We start from the raw sequence: 11,991 nt of genomic DNA on the forward strand, positions 1-11,991 counted from the left end.
AGAAACTGAAGATATTTTTAGAACTATGGTCTATTTATACATGATAGATAAGGATTTGGGGGTGGTAATAGGGGAAGTACCTAGATAAGGAGACAAGATAATGCTGAGGTTGAGCAAAAGGAAAACATTAGAGATATTGCAGAATGTTTATAGGAGGTATCCATAGTATCAATCTTCGGAAGGAAGGAAAGAAGGAAATATTTAATTAGGGCTTCTTATGTATAATTCTAGGCTACACTTTTACTTTTTCTGTTCATTAATTCTCATAATATTCCAAACTTCAGAAGAAAAGCTGAGATTTAGGAAGCTTTACTTGTTTACTCAAAGAAAATGCTGAAATACAAATGGTATTTATTCCTTTTTACTTCATATCTAGTGCTTTCTTTACAATATAAATCTTATTTTAGCTTCTTTGCTCATTTAATACCTTTACCAGCTACATGACAAATATATATGAATCAGTTGTGATGATTCATTCATGTATTAATTTGTTTAATCATTGTTTCTCTCACATATATGTTGAATATTTGTTATTTTCTAGGAACTCTGATACTGACGGGGTTAGAAGGATGCATGTGAATGCATGGTGCCTGGCCCATAAACTTTTGTCAAATGAACAACAGCATGGTGTCTGTCTTCTAAGAGCTTGAATTTTCCTGAGCAAGAGAGGTCATTATCTAGAATTACCTAAAATGTGAGAAGTTCTAGAGTATATGTTTCATGAGGACAGGGATCTTTGTTTTGTTCATTGGTGTATTTCAAACATCTAATAGAGTGGCTGTGACTTACTGTGTACCCAATAAATATTTGTTGAATTGAAAGAAGTGTTATGGGAAAGAAACTTAAGTGTAAAAGTTTTGCTTTTTCCTGAGAGTTCAGAGGATCTGTCCCACACTAAAAAAAGCATTGATGTGATATAACATGGCTCACTGCATGCTCAATGTCCATATGATTAAAAATATTGGAATAAAATCTGGGACATGGAAGAGATGAATTTGGAGTGTAGTGAGAACCAAACTTATCAATAGTCCCTCCCCCCTCTTTTGCCAAGGAATTGGACCATATAAAGTTTGCAGGGATCATTATAAAGTTTTGGGTAAGAAGGTACTCAATAAAATTGTTAATTTCTCTGCATTCACCACTTCTTCCCAGCTGAATTGTTTCGATACTCAGTTTTCCTGTTTATTCTCCTATTTCCTGCCACCCTGTCCCAGCTCTTCTCTGTGTCTGCAATGTCATGCTTCCCATTCTCAGGACCCTGTATTCTTTGCTGCCCAAATAACTCTTGAAGATATTCACCTCCAATTGGTCTTCTCAGGTCAAAAGCAGCGGAAGCAAAAATATATAGATTCCTGCCTTGAATGATTTTTTTTTTCTAATTTCCCCCTTTGGGCCTTACTATGAGAGAGGAAAGGCAAACAATATTGAAATTAAAGTGTCATGGATATATGTACATATATTTTTTCATTTTCAGATACACTAATTCTCTTCAGATTCCTCTTCTGCCTCTAGAGAGGAATCAGTCCTTTAAAAAAAAAAAAAAACACCAGATATGGAAATCAAGGGGCCTGAAAAGGTTAAAAAAAATTTTGTTTTCCAATAAAGTTGTCAGCCCATTGTGTTGTGTATTCTATATTCATAGTTCTACCTGCAAGGCAGAATAAGAAATATGTTTTAATTCTCACCTAAGATGCTGGTGCACATGTATACACACAGCCAGAAACAGAAGATTCACTTTAAAGAAGGGTCACTCATACATTGTGTACTTTCCCTAATGGATTCTTTGTTTCTCTCATCTATACTGTATGTATATTAAAACTGCTGCTGTTGATTCTATAACTTGATTCTATAAGCTCAGCGATGGGTTAAGTGTAAAATTGGAAAATCACTGTCTTTGAATGGCTGATTTGTTTACAAAGGAAAGAGCCCAGCAAAAAAAAAAAAACAACAAAAAAAACAAAGTCAAAGAAAATCACACCACTAGTAACATCATCTTATGTATACATGATATTTTAAGCACTTACATATACAGATACATTTAATCCTCAAGCTACCATTTTTCATATGAAGAAAATTTAACACAATAACTTGTTCACAGTCACACAGTTACCAAATGGAAAAACTAGGAACTAAATCCAACTTACCTGTGTTCAGATTCTGTACTCTCACCCACTACATAATACTTTCCTAAGCCTAGTACTACTAGCTCCTATTACGACTACCAAATTCTCCTTACTTTAAATACATCTTCATGCATAGATCTATTATAGTAAGATATATTTCACAAATGGAATTACTGGAAAAAATGAATAAATATATTCAAGGGCTTTGATACATTTTGCTGAATTTCTTACCATAAAATTATAAACAATTTTTAACCATATTAGCAAATACTATTGCTGCCAGTCATATAATCCACATCACTATTGCTAATTTGATGAGTGTAAACAATCTCTCAATTTAATTTGAACTGGCACTATATTTTAAATGATGTGAAACTAATTTTTATATGTTTCATGCATTTTATTTCTATGTTAGAATCTATATACTAAACCTATTTTCTACACTAGAAGTTTATTTTTTCCATCAGTATGTAATACATTTTTTAAATTAATATTAACATTTTGAAACTGGTTTTGGTAATTTTAATTTATTCTTTGTTTCCTGGTATTTCTGATTGTGCTTTTGTTGACAATATATATTTTATTTTATACAAATTGTTGGTTATTTACTTCTCTCTGATAATCTATCCTTAGTTTTAAGCTTATTTTTTCAATTTTTCCATCAAGTAATACCTTTTTTTTAAATCTTTTTTGTTTTTATTTTTTGTATCTTTTGGTTAACATATCCACAAGAATTTTTTTGAACATTATGTGTTTTGGAGACTTAAACAACTGTTTTTCTCTTTATGAAAGAAGTATTTATTGAGCTACTATCATATTTCAGGAACAGTTTTTGTGGCATTGAGATCATCTCATTTTGAAGGTTTATTTAATTTCTTTTTGAAACAGTGTAGGCGTAGCAGGGTTTTTTTTTTTTTTTGAAGAGTAGCCATATGACAATATCCTTCATTTCTTCTAAAGAAATTGACCTATAATAAATTTTTATTTTGATGGGAAATATCTTTCCAGAAAATTATATATCTAGATTTTCAAATTTCCTTGCAAAGATTTGTAAAAAGGATTCTACTATGAAATTTGAAAATTTCTTTCCTAAAATGATTATTGCCTTATCGTTTTGTATCCTGTATATTTGTGGTTCCTCTTTTCTCTTATTTTTTTCAAGTTAAGTAGTAGTAGTTTGTATATTTTATCATTTTTTTCAAAGAACCAATGTATTTGTGCATATTTGTATGTATTCTAGCATTTTCTGCATTTCTATATTTTAATTTTATTTGTATAATTTAATATTTTTGTTTCCCTTTAATTTATTGTCCTATTTCTAAAATTCTGATGTTTTATAAAAATGTTTATTTAAAAAAGTATTTATATAATTAAGGTACTAATTTTCCTCTAATCACTGCTTTAAACTTGGCCCATATTTTCTAATAGGGAGAATATAATGGTATTATTTTGTGAAACATTTTATTTTACTTTGTATTTCTCCATTAACCCAACAATTGTTTAACAGTGTTTCTAAATTATCAGATGGAGGAGGCTTTTTACTTGATTATCCATTAATAGTTTATTATGTGGGATTAAGAAACATGTTTGTATTCTTTCCAATATGTGACATTGTTTCACATTTTGTTGTGACATAATAGTCAATATTCATAAAATTTCATGTGTCTTGAAAAGAAAGTACATACTTTTTTCTTAGAATATAAAGTTCAATATATACCTATAAGAGATATCTTACTAAATTTGCTGTTTAGGTTTCCTAAATCCTTAGATTTATTTTTCTACTTGATCTGTTTAGACCAGAGTGGTTTATTAAAGTTACCCATTATTTGTGTGTCTGTCTGTTTCTCCTTATAATTTCCTTCTTATAAAGTTTGCATCTGTGTCTTAGGGGGACATAAATTTATATTTATTATAACTTCATTGTGAATATTAGCTGTTAGCATTAAAAATATTTTTTGTTGTTTTTTTCTTGTTGTGTACATAATGTTCTTGGCCTGAATTTTAAGTTGTCAAATATCAAGATCATAACCCTTGCTTTATTGGTTTCTGTGTGCTAGGTATAATTTCTCTTCATTTTTTTAGCCTTTCTGAGCCACTGTGTTATAGATATATCTTATATAATGCATAGAACCAAGTGCTGTTTTGAGAGTATATCTTGTTTTTAAAAAATATTCAGTCTCTTTTTCTCAGTCATTCACATTTAACAGTTTTAAGTGATAGTAATTGAGTCTCATCTATTTTTTATGCAGCAATAAGTAAGCTTTTCCTACTTCAACATTTCTCTCTTCATTTTATTCTTATTTTTTAAACGTGTTACTTTTCTTGGTCAGGTACATATCATTTACATACTACTTGGATCTACATTTAGGTATATGTATTCAATGTCCACCACGAGTCCTTTGGCCAAAAGATCCACCAGACTTCTCTTGGTGAGGGATTTCTTCATCTAGTGACTTTAAGATAAGCTAGTGGTTTTAATATTCCTGGAGTGTTGGCATGTTTAAAACTATTTTTCTATGTCTTTTGTATGTCTGTGCATGAAAATCTTTGATCAAACTTTCCTTCCCAGAATTTCTTGAAAGTCTCCATACTCTCATCGTTCATTGTATATTGTTGCCAAGAAACATTATATCTACATGGTTTTTCTTAGTGTTAGTGATCAGTATTTTTGCTCAGCCTCATATAATTTTTCATTATATTTAAATATAATATATTGCCCAGGATATGTCTTATACTTAACAATTTTGGTCAACTTTCGTGAGAGTTTGGATAGTCATGGATATGACTAGTGTGAAAGGATGGCAAATCATTTCAATTTGTAGATGCATATTTCTATATCAGAGAAATTATCTTTAACAGTTTTAAATGTTGAGCTTGTTTTATGTTGAGATACATTGAGACATTGGCTACTTTACCAAATTCATTGATTAGCTCTAGAAGATTTCTGGTAGCATCTTTAGGATTCTCTATGTATAGTATCATGTCATCTGCAAACAGGGACAGCTTTACTTCTTCTTTTCCAATTTGGATTCCTTTTATTTCCTTTTCTTCTCTGATTGCTGTAGCTAAAACTTCCAAAACTAAGTTAAATAAGAGTGGTGAGAGTGGGCAGCCTTGTCTTGTTCCTGAACTTAGTGGAAATGGTTTCAGTTTTTCACCATTAAGGATGATGTTGGCTGTGGGTTTGTCATATATGGCCTTTATTATGTTGAGGAAAGTTCCCTCTATGCCTACTTTCTGCAGGGTTTTTATCATAAATGGGTGTTGAATTTTGTCGAAAGCTTTCTCTGCATCTAGTGAGATGATCATGTGGTTTTTCTCCTTCAATTTGTTAATATGGTGTATCACGTTGATTGATTTGCATATATTGAAGAATCCTTGCATTCCTGGAATAAACCCCACTTGATCATGGTGTATGATCCTTTTAATGTGCTGTTGGATTCTGTTTGCTAGTATTGTGTTGAGGATTTTTGCATCTATGTTCATCAGTGATATTGGCCTGTAGTTTTCTTTCTTTGTGATGTCCTTGCCTTGTTTTGGTATCAATGTGATGGTGGCCTCATAGAATGAGTTTGGGAGTGTTCCTCCCTCTGCTATAGTTTGGAAGAGATTGAGAAGGATAGGTGTTAGCTCTTCTCTAAATGTTTGATAGAATTCTCCTGTGAAGCTATCTGGTCCTGGGTTTTTGTTTGTTGGAAGATTTTTAATCACAGTCTCACTTTCAGTGCTTGTGATTGGTCTATTCATATTTTCTATTTCTTCCTGATTCATTCTTGGCAGGTTGTGCATTTCTAAGAATTTGTCCATTTCTTCCAGGTTGTCCATTTTATTGGCATAGAGTTGCTTGTAGTAATCTCTCATGATCTTTTGTATTTCTGCAATGTCAGTTGTTACTTCTCCTTTTTCATTTCTAATTCTATTGATTTGAGTCTTCTCCCTTTTTTTCTTGATGAGTCTGGCTAATGGTTGATCAATTTTGTTTATCTTCTCAAAGAACCAGCTTTTAGTTTTATTGATCTTTGCTATCATTTCCTTCACTTCTTTTTCATTTATTTCTGATCTGATATTTATGATTTCTTTCCTTCTGCTAACTTTGGGGGTTTTTTGTTCTTCTTTCTCTAATTGTTTTAGGTGCAGGGTCAGGTTGTTTACTCGAGATGTTTCCTGTTTCTTAAGGGAGGATTGTATTGCTATAAAATTCCTGCTTAGAACTGCTTTTGCTGCATCCCATAGGTTTTGGGTCGTTGTGTCTCCATTGTCATTTGTTTCTAGGTATATTTTATTTCCTCTTTGATTTCTTAAGTGATCACTTCGTTATTAATTAGTGTATTGTTTACCCTCCATGTTTTTGTATTTTTTACAGATCTTTTCCTGTAATTGATGTTTAGTCTCATAGCATTGTGGTTGGAAAACATACTTGATACAATTTCAATTTTCTTAAATTTATCAAGGCTTAATTTGTGACCCAAGATATGATCTATCCTGGAGAATGTTCCATGAGCACTTGAGAAAAATGTGTATTCTGTTGTTTTTGGATGCAATGTCCTATAAATATCAATTCAGTCCATCTTGTTTAATGTATCATTTAAAGCTTATGTTTCCTTGTTTATTTTCATTTTGGATGATCTGTCCATTGGTGAAAGTGGGGTGTTGAAGTCCCCTATTATGAGTGTGTTACTGTCGATTTCCCCTTTTATGGCTGTTAGTATTTGCCTTATGTATTGAGGTGCTCCTATGTTGGGTGCATAAATATTTACAGTTGTTATACCTTCTTCTTCGATCAATCCCGTGATCATTATGTAGTGTCCTTCTTTGTCTCTTCTAATAGTCTGCATTTTAAAGTGTATTTTGTCTGATATGAGAATTGATGCTCCAGCTTTCTTTTGGTTTCCATTTGCATGGAACAACATTTTCCATCCCCTTACTTTCAGTCTGTATGTGTCTCTAGGTCTGACGTGGGTGTCTTGTAGACAGCATATATATAGGTCTTGTTGTTGTATCCATTCAGCCAATCTGTGTCTTTTGGTGGGTGCATTTAGTCCATTTACATTTAAGGTAATTACCAATATGTATTTTCTTATTCCCATTTCCTTAATTGTTTTGGGTTCGTTATTATAGGTATTTTCCTTCTGTTGTGTTTCTTTCCTAGAGAAGTTCCTTTAACATTTGTTGTAAAGCTGGTTTGGTGGTGCTGAACTCTCTCAGCTTTTGCTTGTCTGTAAAGGTTTTAATTTCTCCATCAAATCTGAATGAGATCCTTGCTGGGTAGAGTAATCTTGGTTGCAGGTTTCTCTCCTTCATCACTTTAATTATGTCCTGCCACTCCCTTCTGGCTTGTAGAGTTTCTGCTGAGAGATCAGCTGTTAACCTGATGGGGATTCCCTTACGTGTTATTTGTTGTTTTTCCCTTCTTTCTTTTAATATGTTTCCTTTGTGTTTAATTTTTGGCAGTTTGATTAATATGTGTCTTGGCGTATTTCTCCTTGGATTTATTCTGTATGGGACCCTCTGTGCTTCCTGGAGTTGATTAACTATTTCCTTTCCATTATTAGGGAAGTTTTCAACTGTAATCTCTTTAAATGTTTTCTCAGTCCCTTTCTTTTTCTCTTCTTCTTCTGGAACCCATATAATTCGAATGTTAGTGCATTTAATGTTGTCCCAGAGGTCTCTGAGACTGTCCTCAGTTTTTTTCATTTTTTTTCTTTATTCTGCTCTACAGCAGTTATTTCTACTACTTTATCTTCCACATCACTTATCCGTTTTTCTGCCTCAGTTATTCTGCTATTGATCCCATCTAGAGTATTTTTCATTTCATTTATTGTGTTTTTAATCATTGCTTGATTCACCTTTAGTTCTTCTAGGTCCTTGTTAACTGTTTCTTGCATTTTGTCTATTCTATTTCCAAGATTTTGGATCATCTTTACTATCATTATTCTGAAATCTTTTTCAGATAGACTGCCTATTTCCTCTTCATTTGTGAAGTCTGGTGGGTTTTTACCTTGCTCCTTCACCTGTTGTGTGTTTTTCTGTCTTCTCATTTTGCTTATCTTACTGTGTTTGTGGTCTCCTTTTTGCAGGCTGCAGATTCGTTGTTCCCGTTGTTTTTGGTGTCTCTCCCCAGTGGGTAAGGTTTTTTCAGTGGCTTGTGTAGGCTTCCTGGTGGAGCTGAATAGTGCCTGTGTTCTGGTGGATGAGGCTCGATCTTGTCTTTCTGGTTGATAGGTCCACGTCTGGTGGTGTGTTTTGGGGTGTCTGTGGCCTTATTATGTTTTTAGGCAGCCTCTCTGCTAATGGGTGGGGTTGTGTTCCTGTCTTGCTAGTTGCTTGGCATAGGGTGACCAGCACTGTAGCTTGCTGGTCGTTGAGTGAAGCTGGGTGCTGGTGTTGAGATGGAGATCTCTGGGAGATTTTCGCTGCTTGATATTATGTGGAGCTGGGCGGTCTCTTGTGGACCAGTGTCCTGAACTTGGCTCTTCCACCTCAGAGGCACAGCACTGACTCCTGCCTGCAGCACCAAGAGCCTTTCATCCACCTGGCTCAGTATAAAAGGAGAAAAATTAGAAAGATAGAATTAGTAGAAGAAAGAAAGAAAGAAAGAAAGAAAGAAAGAAAGAAAGGAGGGAGGAAGGAAAGAAAGACAGAAGGAAAGGAGGGAGGGAGGAAGGAAAGAAAGAAAGAGAGAAAGAAAGAAAGAAAGGAGCGAGGAGGGGAAGGAGGGAGTGAGGAAGGAGGGAAGGTAGGAAAAAGAGAAAGATAAAGTAAAATAGAATAAAGTATGATAAAATATAATAGAGTTATTAAAATAAAAATTTATTTAAAAAATTAAAAATTAAAAACAAAACAAAACAAAACAAAAAACAAGAAAAAAAGCAAGAGGAAAAAAAAACAGATGGGTAGCACCCTGGGACAAGTGGTGGAAGCAAAGCTATATAGACAAAATCTCACACAGAAGCATACACATACACTTACTTTCACAAAAAGAGAACCAGAGGAAAAAAATCGTAAATCTTGCTCTCAAAGTCCACCTCCTCAATTTGGGATAATTCGCTGTAAAAAGAGGAAAAGGGGAAAAATTATATATCTTGTTCTCAATGTCCACCTCCTCAATTTGGGATGATTCGTTGTTTATTCGTGTATTCCACAGATGCAGGGTACAAGTTGATTGTGGATCTTTAATCCGCTGCTTCTGAGGCTGCTGGGAGAGATTTCCCTTTCTCTTCTTTATTCTCACAGCTCCCGGGTCTCAGTTTTGGATTTGGCCCCGCCTCTGCTTGTAGGTCCCCGGAGGGCGTCCGTTCTTCGCTCAGACAGAACGGGGTTAAAGGAGAAGCTGCTTCGGGGGCTCTGGCTCACTCAGGCCGGGTGGGGGGGGGAGGGAGGGGCAAAGAGTGCGGGGCGAGCCTGTGGTGGCAGAGGCCGGCATGACGTGACATTTCACCAGCCCGAGGCACGCCGTGCGTCCTCCCGGGGAAGCCGTCCCTGGATCCCGGGACCCCAGCAGTGGCGGGCTGCACAGGCTCCCCAGAAATGGGGTGTGGACTGTGACCTGTGCTCGCACAGAGGCCTCTTGGTGCCGCAGCAGCAGCCCCAGCATCCTACGCCTGTCTCTGGGGTCCGCGCTTTTAGCCACGTCTCGCGCCTGTCTCTGGAACTCCTTTAAACAGTGCTCTTAATCCACTCTCCTCGCGCACCAAGAAAGAAAGAGGGAAGAAAAAGTATCTTGCCTCTTCGGCAGCTCCAGACTTTTTCCCGGACTCCCTCCCAGCTAGCCGTGGTGCACTAACCCCTTCAGGCTATGCTCACGCCACCAACCCCAGTCTTCTCGCTGCGCTCTGACTGAAAGCCTATACCCAAGCCTCAGCTCCCAGCCCCGCCCACCCCGGTGGCCGAGCAGACAAGCCTCTCGTGCTGGTGAGTGCTGGTCGGCACCAGTCCTCTGTGCGGGAATCTCTCCGCTTTGCCCTCTGCACCCCTGTTGCTGTGCTCTCCTCCGCTACTCCAAAGCTTTCCCCCTCCGCCCCCCGCAGTCTCCGCCCATGAAGGGGCTTCCTAGTATGTGGAAACCTTTCCTCCTTCACAGCTCCGTCCCACTGGTGCAGGTTCTGTCCCTTTTCTTTTGTCTCTGTTTATTCTTTTTTCTTTTGCCCTACCCAGGTACGTGGGGAGTTTCTTGCCTTTTGGGAGGTCTGAGGTCTTCTGTCAGCATTCAGTAGGTGTTCTGTAGGAATTGTTCCATGTGTAGATGAATTTCTGATGTATCTGTGGGGAGGAAGGTGATCTCCGCATCTTACTCTTCCACCATCTTCCCAAAGTCCCTAGCCCAATCTTGAAAATGGAAGCAGTCACTTGCAATCTTCCACACTGTATTGTTAGGGGTAGACTGAGCAGTCAGCAGGAAGGTCTGGTTGAAGTAGTGTTGTCTGTTTCCATCAAACTTCACAGTTCCACTGGTCACCACAAGAACTGTAGTCTGGGCCTGAGTAACTTGCTCATGAACTGGCTGGCAATCTAGCATATTGATCTGAAACTCACGAGAAGGCAACATGTCAAAAAAATTAGTTAGGGCTTCCAGCCCTGTTACAACATTTCCATTCTATATTAAAGTGGTCTTGTCCAGATACAGCCTGGTTAGTGCCCATCTTCTTTTGTCAATTGTCTCATAATAAATATTGACAAATTCCTCAGCAGCTCTGCATGCCTGATCTACATAAGTTTTAAAATCCATAGACATGGCCATCGGGGAGCCTAAAGCAGCCTGTTCCGGCAGTGAAGATGTTACTAAGTACTCTCGTGTCCAGCTCCCTCGGCTGCGGGATGATCAAATACTTAGGAAGACAGAGAGACCCGCTAAACGCAGATAATTCTCTACCCTCCCATTGTCTCCCGGAAGTAACTCAGTCCGTTGTTCGAGTCTTCTCCCATTTTTTAATGCTTAGTCTGGCTAATGGTTTATCAATTTTGTTTATCTTCTCAAAGAACCAGCTTTTACTTTTATTGATCTTTTTAATCATTTCTTTCATTTCTTTTTCATTTATTTTTAGTCTGATCTTTATGATTTCTTTCCTTGTGCTAACTTTGGGGATTTTTTGTTCTTCTTTCTCTAATTGCTTTAGGTGTAAGGTTAGGTTGTTTATTTGAGATGTTTCTTGTTTCTTAACGTAGGCTTGTATAGCTATAAACTTCCCTCTTAGAACTTCTTTTGCTGCAACCCATAAGTGTTGGGTTGTTGTGTGTTTTCATTGTCATTTGTTTCTAGGTATTTTTTTATTTCCTCTTTGATTTCTTCAGTAATCTCTGGGTTATTAAGTAGTGTGTTGTTTAGCCTCCATGTCTTGGAGATTTTGATTTCTCTGTTGAATCTGAATGAGATCCTTGCTGGTTTGAGTAATCTTGGTTGTAGGTTTTTCCCTTTCATCATTTTAAATATGTCCCCCCAATCCCTTCTGGCTTGCAGAGTTTCTGCTGAAAGATCAGCTGTTAACCTTATGTGGATTCACTTGTATATTATTTATTGTTTTTCCCTCGCTGCTTTCAATATTTTTTTCTTTGTACTTAATTTTTGATAGTTTGATTAATATGTGTCTTGACATGTTTCTCCTTGGATTTATTGTGTATGGGACTCTCTGTGCTTCCTGGACCTGATTGACTATTTCCTATCCCATGTTAGGGAAGTTTTCAACTACAATCTCTTCAAATATTTTCTCAGTAACTTTCTTTTTCTCTTCTTCTTCTCGGACCCCTATAGTTTGAATGTTGGTGCATTTAATTTTGTCCCAGAGGTCTCTGAGTTTGTCCTCAATTCTTTTTTTTTTTGCGGTATGTGGGCCTCTCACTGTTGTGGCCTCTCCCGTTGCGGAGCACAGGCTCC

The 11,991-nt window shown here is 36.5% G+C and overlaps 1 pseudogene; it reads right to left on the minus strand.

Moving 5' to 3' along the window:
• Positions 1-10,410: 10,410 nt before the first annotated feature.
• LOC132503699 (NTF2-related export protein 2-like) lies at positions 10,411-10,911 on the minus strand (annotated as a pseudogene).
• Positions 10,912-11,991: the final 1,080 nt, after the last annotated feature.

This window comes from Mesoplodon densirostris, chromosome 2 (assembly GCF_025265405.1).
Source record: "Mesoplodon densirostris isolate mMesDen1 chromosome 2, mMesDen1 primary haplotype, whole genome shotgun sequence".
Lineage (NCBI taxonomy): Eukaryota > Metazoa > Chordata > Mammalia > Artiodactyla > Ziphiidae > Mesoplodon > Mesoplodon densirostris.